General features: G+C 48.0%; 3 non-coding genes across 3 annotated transcripts; all 3 read right to left on the minus strand.

The window, feature by feature from the left end:
• Positions 1-740: 740 nt before the first annotated feature.
• trnal-caa (transfer RNA leucine (anticodon CAA)) lies at positions 741-855 on the minus strand. The gene is made up of 2 exons: positions 818-855; positions 741-786 (listed from the first exon to the last, which is right to left on the minus strand). It is a non-coding gene; the product is annotated as a tRNA-Leu (tRNA).
• A 910-nt stretch (positions 856-1,765) lies between these two features.
• Positions 1,766-1,880, minus strand: trnal-caa (transfer RNA leucine (anticodon CAA)). The gene is made up of 2 exons: positions 1,843-1,880; positions 1,766-1,811 (listed from the first exon to the last, which is right to left on the minus strand). It is a non-coding gene; the product is annotated as a tRNA-Leu (tRNA).
• Positions 1,881-3,412: 1,532 nt separating this feature from the next.
• Positions 3,413-3,527, minus strand: trnal-caa (transfer RNA leucine (anticodon CAA)). The gene is made up of 2 exons: positions 3,490-3,527; positions 3,413-3,458 (listed from the first exon to the last, which is right to left on the minus strand). It is a non-coding gene; the product is annotated as a tRNA-Leu (tRNA).
• Positions 3,528-5,957: the final 2,430 nt, after the last annotated feature.

Below are 5,957 nucleotides of genomic sequence, written 5' to 3' on the forward strand. Positions count from 1 at the left end.
TAGGCTTCCTAACTGTACAGATTAATATGCCTGAAGTGTAACTGACTTGGTGTTATGCTGTGATGATTACTTGTTCCCTTATTTTTTTGAGTGGTGTATTATAGAAGATAGCCTTGAGAATGAGGCCACAGAATTGCGGGATTCCGTGACTTTCAACACTTATGAAACCGAGTCGAGGTGACGAAAAGCTAAATGTTTGGTTGGCAACATGGCTTAGATGTGCCATTCATGAAACTTGTGTTGATTCTTGAAGCCATTGGCTTTGCTTCCCTCTCCAAGTCTGTATAATTAAGAATTGGCAGGAGCCCACGAGTTGAAACAATCAGAGGACAGAATGCAAATGAAGTGTTCTGAGAAAAGCAAAGCAGAGAAAGGACATTTTCCCGTGTGCATGTAGATGGCCGACTTTGACACGGCTTGATGAAGTCTTGTGGATCCTACCACTGCTTAAGTGCACTACTACGCTTGCCTTCAGGGAGTGTCGTCTATAACTTTCAAAAAATAGGACTCGAACTAGGCAGAGGAGCACCTTGGATTGGCCTTGGTTGATGTGAGGATCAAACCCAAGACTTTGTAGTTATTAACACCATGCTCTAACCAACTGAGCTAACCAGACAGCAATAGCAAGCTCCCCCAGGCATTTGCTCATGTTTATGTAAAATGGCTGCAAAATGCATTACACACAAGTGTGAAAAGAACACTGTTGCAATTCCTAGCATTGGTGATGCTATAAATCAATCTGTCAGAAGTGGGATTTGAACCCACGCCTCCATCAGGAGACCAGAAAACCCTTCTACACTCTTCGAGGGAACAACACCTTGAGTCTGGCGCCTTAGACCACTCGGCCATTCTGACAGGATGTACACGTCCACCGGGAGATTATATAGTGCTCAAGAAAACTGCGGGGACACTTAAATCACACATCGGATCTCCGTGATCGAAGTCTAGGAAACCTCAAAATCTTCACCGTACATTGCAAAATTCGTAACTCTCCCCCCTTCATGCTTTTGAGACTGTACTGGGAGACACAGCAAACTTTCTTCAAGCGCCACTTATGGATGTGCCATACTGGAGGAGCTGGACTACCTGTGCAACCTGAATGGGCTGCAGGGAGCGCCTCATAATACCAGTAGTGACAAGGACACTAGCAAATGGCAAAACTAGAGAAGAATCAGTCGGGAAGGATAAGGAGAGAGCAATCGTCTGTGGCCACCACCTGCAAAACCATTCCCTTTTTGGGGTTGTCTTGCTGTTGCCTCTCTCCGGTGCACCTGCTGTCACTTTCATTTGCACCAAAAATGGAGACATTGATTCACAACCGCTTAGGCTTCCTAACTGTAAAGATTGATATGCCTGAATGCAAATGAAGTGTTCTGAGAAAAGCAAAGCAGAGAAAGGACATTTTCCCGTGTGCATGTAGATGGCCGACTTTGACACGGCTTGATGAAGTCTTGTGGATCCTACCACTGCTTAAGTGCACTACTACGCTTGCCTTCAGGGAGTGTCGTCTATAACTTTCAAAAAATAGGACTCGTACTAGACAGACGAGCACCTTGGATTGGCCTTGGTCGATGTGAGGATAGATCCCAAGACCTTGTAGTTATTAACACCATGCTCTAACCAACTGAGCTAACCAGCCAGCAAAAGCAATCTCTCTGCCAGGCATTTGCTCATGTTTATGTAAAATGGCTGCAGAATGCATTACACACAAGTGTGAAAAGAACACTTTTGCAATTCCTAGCATTGCTGATGCTATAAATCAATCTGTCAGAAGTGGGATTTGAACCCACGGCTCCATCAGGAGACCAGAAAACCCTTCTACACTCTTCGAGGGAACAACACCTTGATTCTGGCGCCTTAGACCACTCGGCCATTCTGACAGGATGTACGTGTCCACCGGGAGATTATATAGTGCTCAAGAAAACTGCGGGGACACTTAAATCACACATCGGATCTCCGTGATCGAAGTCTAGGAAACCTCAAAATCTTCACCGTACATTGCAAAATTCGTAACTCTCCCACCTTCATGCTTTTGAGACTGTACTGGGAGACACAGCAAACTTTCTTCAAGCGCCACGTATGGATGTGCCATACTGGAGGAGCTGGACTACCTGTGCAACCTGAATGGGCTGCAGGGAGCGCCTCATAATACCAGTAGTGACAAGGACACTAGCAAAAGGCAAAACTAGAGAAGAATCAGTCGGGAAGGATAAGGAGAGAGCAATCGTCAGACGGCACGTATGGATGTGCCATACTGGAGGAGCTGGACTACCTGTGCAACCTGAATGGGCTGCATGGAGCGCCTCATATTACCAGTAGTGACAAGGACACTAGCAAAAGGCAAAACGAGAGAAGAATCAGACAGGAAGGATAAGGAGAGAGCAATCGTCAGACGGCACGTATGGATGTGCCATACTGGAGGAGCTGGACTATCTGTGCAACCTGAATGGGCTGCAGGGAGCACCTCATAATACCAGTAGTGACAAGGACACTAGCAAAAGGCAAAACTAGAGAAGAATCAGTCGGGAAGGATAAGGAGAGAGCAATCGTCTGTGGCCACCACCTGCAAAACCATTCCCTTTTTGGGGTTGTCTTGCTGTTGCCTCTCTCCGGTGCACCTGCTGTCACTTTCATTTGCACCAAAAATGGAGACAGTGATTCACAACCGCTTAGGCTTCCTAACTGTAAAGATTGATATGCCTGAAGTGTATCTGACTTGGTGTTATGCTGTGATGATTACTTGTTCTCCTATTTTTTTGAGTGGTGTATTATAGAAGATAGCCTTGAGAATGAGGCCACAGAATTGCAGGATTCCGTGACTTTCAACACTTATGAAACCGAGTCGAGGTGACCAACAGCTAAATGTCTGGTTGGCAACATGGCTTAGATGTGCCATTCATGAAACTTGCGTTGATTCTTGAAGCCACTGGCTTTGCTTCCCTCTCCAAGTCTGTGTAATAAGGAATTGGTAGGAGCCCACGAGTTGAAACAATCAGAGGACAGAATGCAAATGAAGTGTTCTGAGAAAAGCAAAGCAGAGAAAGGACATTTTCCCGTGTGCATGTAGATGGCCGACTTTGACACGGCTTGATGACGTCTTGTGGATCCTACCACTGCTTAAGTGCACTACTACGCTTGCCTTAAGGGAGTGTCGTCTATAACTTTCAAAAAATAGGACTCGTACTAGGCAGACAAGCACCTTGGATTGGCCTTGGTCGATGTGAGGATCGAAACCAAGACCTTGTAATTATTAACGCCATGCTCTAACCAACTGAGCTAACCAGCCAGCAAAAGCAATCTTTCTGCCAAGCATTTGCTCATGTTTATGTAATATACCTGCAAAATGTATTACACACAAGTGTGAAAAGAACACTTTTGCAATTCCTAGCATTGCTGATGCTATAAATCAATCTGTCAGAAGTGGGATTTGAACCCACGGCTCCATCAGGAGACCAGAAAACCCTTCTACACTCTTCGAGGGAACAACACCTTGATTCTGGCGCCTTAGACCACTCGGCCATTCTGACAGGATGTACGTGTCCACCGGGAGATTATATAGTGCTCAAGAAAACTGCGGGGACACTTAAACCACACATCGGATCTCCGTGATCGAAGTCTAGGAAACCTCAAAATCTTCACCGTACATTGCAAAATTCGTAACTCTCCCACCTTCATGCTTTTGAGACTGTACTGTGAGACACAGCAAACTTTCTTCAAGCGCCACGTATGGATGTGCCATACTGGAGGAGCTGGACTACCTGTGCAACCTGAATGGGCTGCAGGGAGCGCCTCATAATACCAGTAGTGACAAGGACACTAGCAAAAGGCAAAACTAGAGAAGAATCAGTCGGGAAGGATAAGGAGAGAGCAATCGTCTGTGGCCACCACCTGCAAAACCATTCCCTTTTTGGGGTTGTCTTGCTGTTGCCTCTCTCCGGTGCACCTGCTGTCACTTTCATTTGCACCAAAAATGGAGACAGTGATTCACAACCGCTTAGGCTTCCTAACTGTAAAGATCGATATGCCAGAATTGCTGGATTCCGTGACTTTCAACACTTATGAAACCGAGTCGAGGTGACCAACAGCTAAATGTCTGGTTGGCAACATGGCTTAGATGTGCCATTCATGAAACTTGCGTTGATTCTTGAAGCCATTGGCTTTGATTCCCTCTCCAAGTCTGTGTAATTAGGATTTGGCAGGAGCCCACGAGTTGAAACAATCAGAGGACAGAATGCAAATGAAGTGTTCTGAGAAAAGCAAAGCAGAGAAAGGACATTTTCCCGTGTGCATGTAGATGGGCGACTTTGACACGGCTTGATGAAGTCTTGTGGATCCTACCACTACTTAAGTGCACTACTACGCTTGCCTTCAGGGAGTTTCATCTATAACTTGCAAAAAACATGACTCTTACTGGACGAACGAGCACCTTGGATTGGCATTGGCTGATGTGGGGATCGACCCCAAGATCTTGGCGTTATTAGTACCACGCTGTAACCAACTGAGCTAACCGGCCAGCAAAAGCAATCTATCTGCCAGGCATTTGCTCATGTTTATGTAATATGGCTGCAAAATGCATTACACACAAGTGTGAAAAGAACACTTTTGTAATTCCTAGCATTGGTGATGTTATAAATCAGTGTTTTAGAAGTGGGATTTGAACACACGCCTCCATCCATCCGTCAGACGGCCAGCGCTGAAAGCTCAGAAGCCTCCGGTTTGAACCTGGCTTCCGGCGCCTGCCACCGCTGGCTCAAGCCGGAGGAGCACTCCGCCACGGAAGTTGCCGACCTGGTGGCCTTGGAGCAGTTCATCTGCCATCTCCCACGTCCTCACGTCCAACCCGAAGACCTGGAGGAGGCCTCCAGGCTGGCACAGAACCATCATTGCCTGGGACGATGCCACCTTCTGATGCCCGATGGCAGGCACCCTCCCTTCCGTTCCCAAGACCCCGACTGTCCTGGATACCAGCACGTTGCCAAACACCACACCTAAACATGTTTCTCCCCAACCCACTTCCCCTTCTTGCCTTGCCCGTCCCAAAAACAAATCTGTCTCCTTAGCTCCTTCTTTTTCTCTCTCTCCCGGCAGTGTGCGGTCCCCTGGAAAAACCACGGTGATGTGCCGGCGTTGCGGGCAGCCTGGACATCGCCCGGCCGGGTGCTCGCTAGTGAAAACTATCTATCTAATATTAAGGATCATAGGCTCTCATCTGATTTGGCTGGGGCAGGTCACCTGGGTCGTGACAAGACCTTAAGCCGGATAATGGACCGATTCTTCTGGCCAGGCATCAAAAAGGTGGTAGAAAGATGGTGTGCTGCCTGTCCGGAGTGCCAGAAGACCAATGCCAGTGCAGTACCGCGGGCTCCGCTGGTACCGCTGCCTCTCATGGAGATAACATTTGAGCGCATTGGGATGGATTTGATTGGTCCGTTGGAGAAAAGCTCCCCGGGGTATCAATTTGTGCTGGTCATAGTAGACTATGCCACTCGGTACCTGGAGGCAATTCATCTACGGACAATGTCAGCGACTAGGATCGCCGAGGAGCTGTTTAAGGTCTTCACTCGGGTGGGGATCCCAAAGGAAATCCTGACAGATCAGGGCTCTCCATTCATGTCAAGCGTGATGCGAGACCTCTGTAGGCTGCTGGGGATAAAGTCCATCAGGACCTCAATCTATCATCCCCAGACAGACGCCCTAGTGGAGCGCTTTAATAAAACCCTAAAGAACATGATCTGTAAGTTTGTGAGCACAGACGCTCGGGACTGGGACAAGTTATTGCCACCCCTGCTGTTCGCTGTACGCGAGGTGCCCCAGATGTCCACCGGCTTCTCTCCCTTCGAGCTGCTGTACGGGAGGCGGCTGAGGGGCATCCTCGACTTAATAAAGGAGGACTGGGAGGCGACCGCCCCCTCCCAGACCTCTATGGTACAGCACATCCTGCACCTGAGAGATCGGCT

Source organism: Amia ocellicauda, unplaced genomic scaffold (genome assembly GCF_036373705.1).
Source record: "Amia ocellicauda isolate fAmiCal2 unplaced genomic scaffold, fAmiCal2.hap1 HAP1_SCAFFOLD_134, whole genome shotgun sequence".
Classification (NCBI taxonomy): domain Eukaryota; kingdom Metazoa; phylum Chordata; class Actinopteri; order Amiiformes; family Amiidae; genus Amia; species Amia ocellicauda.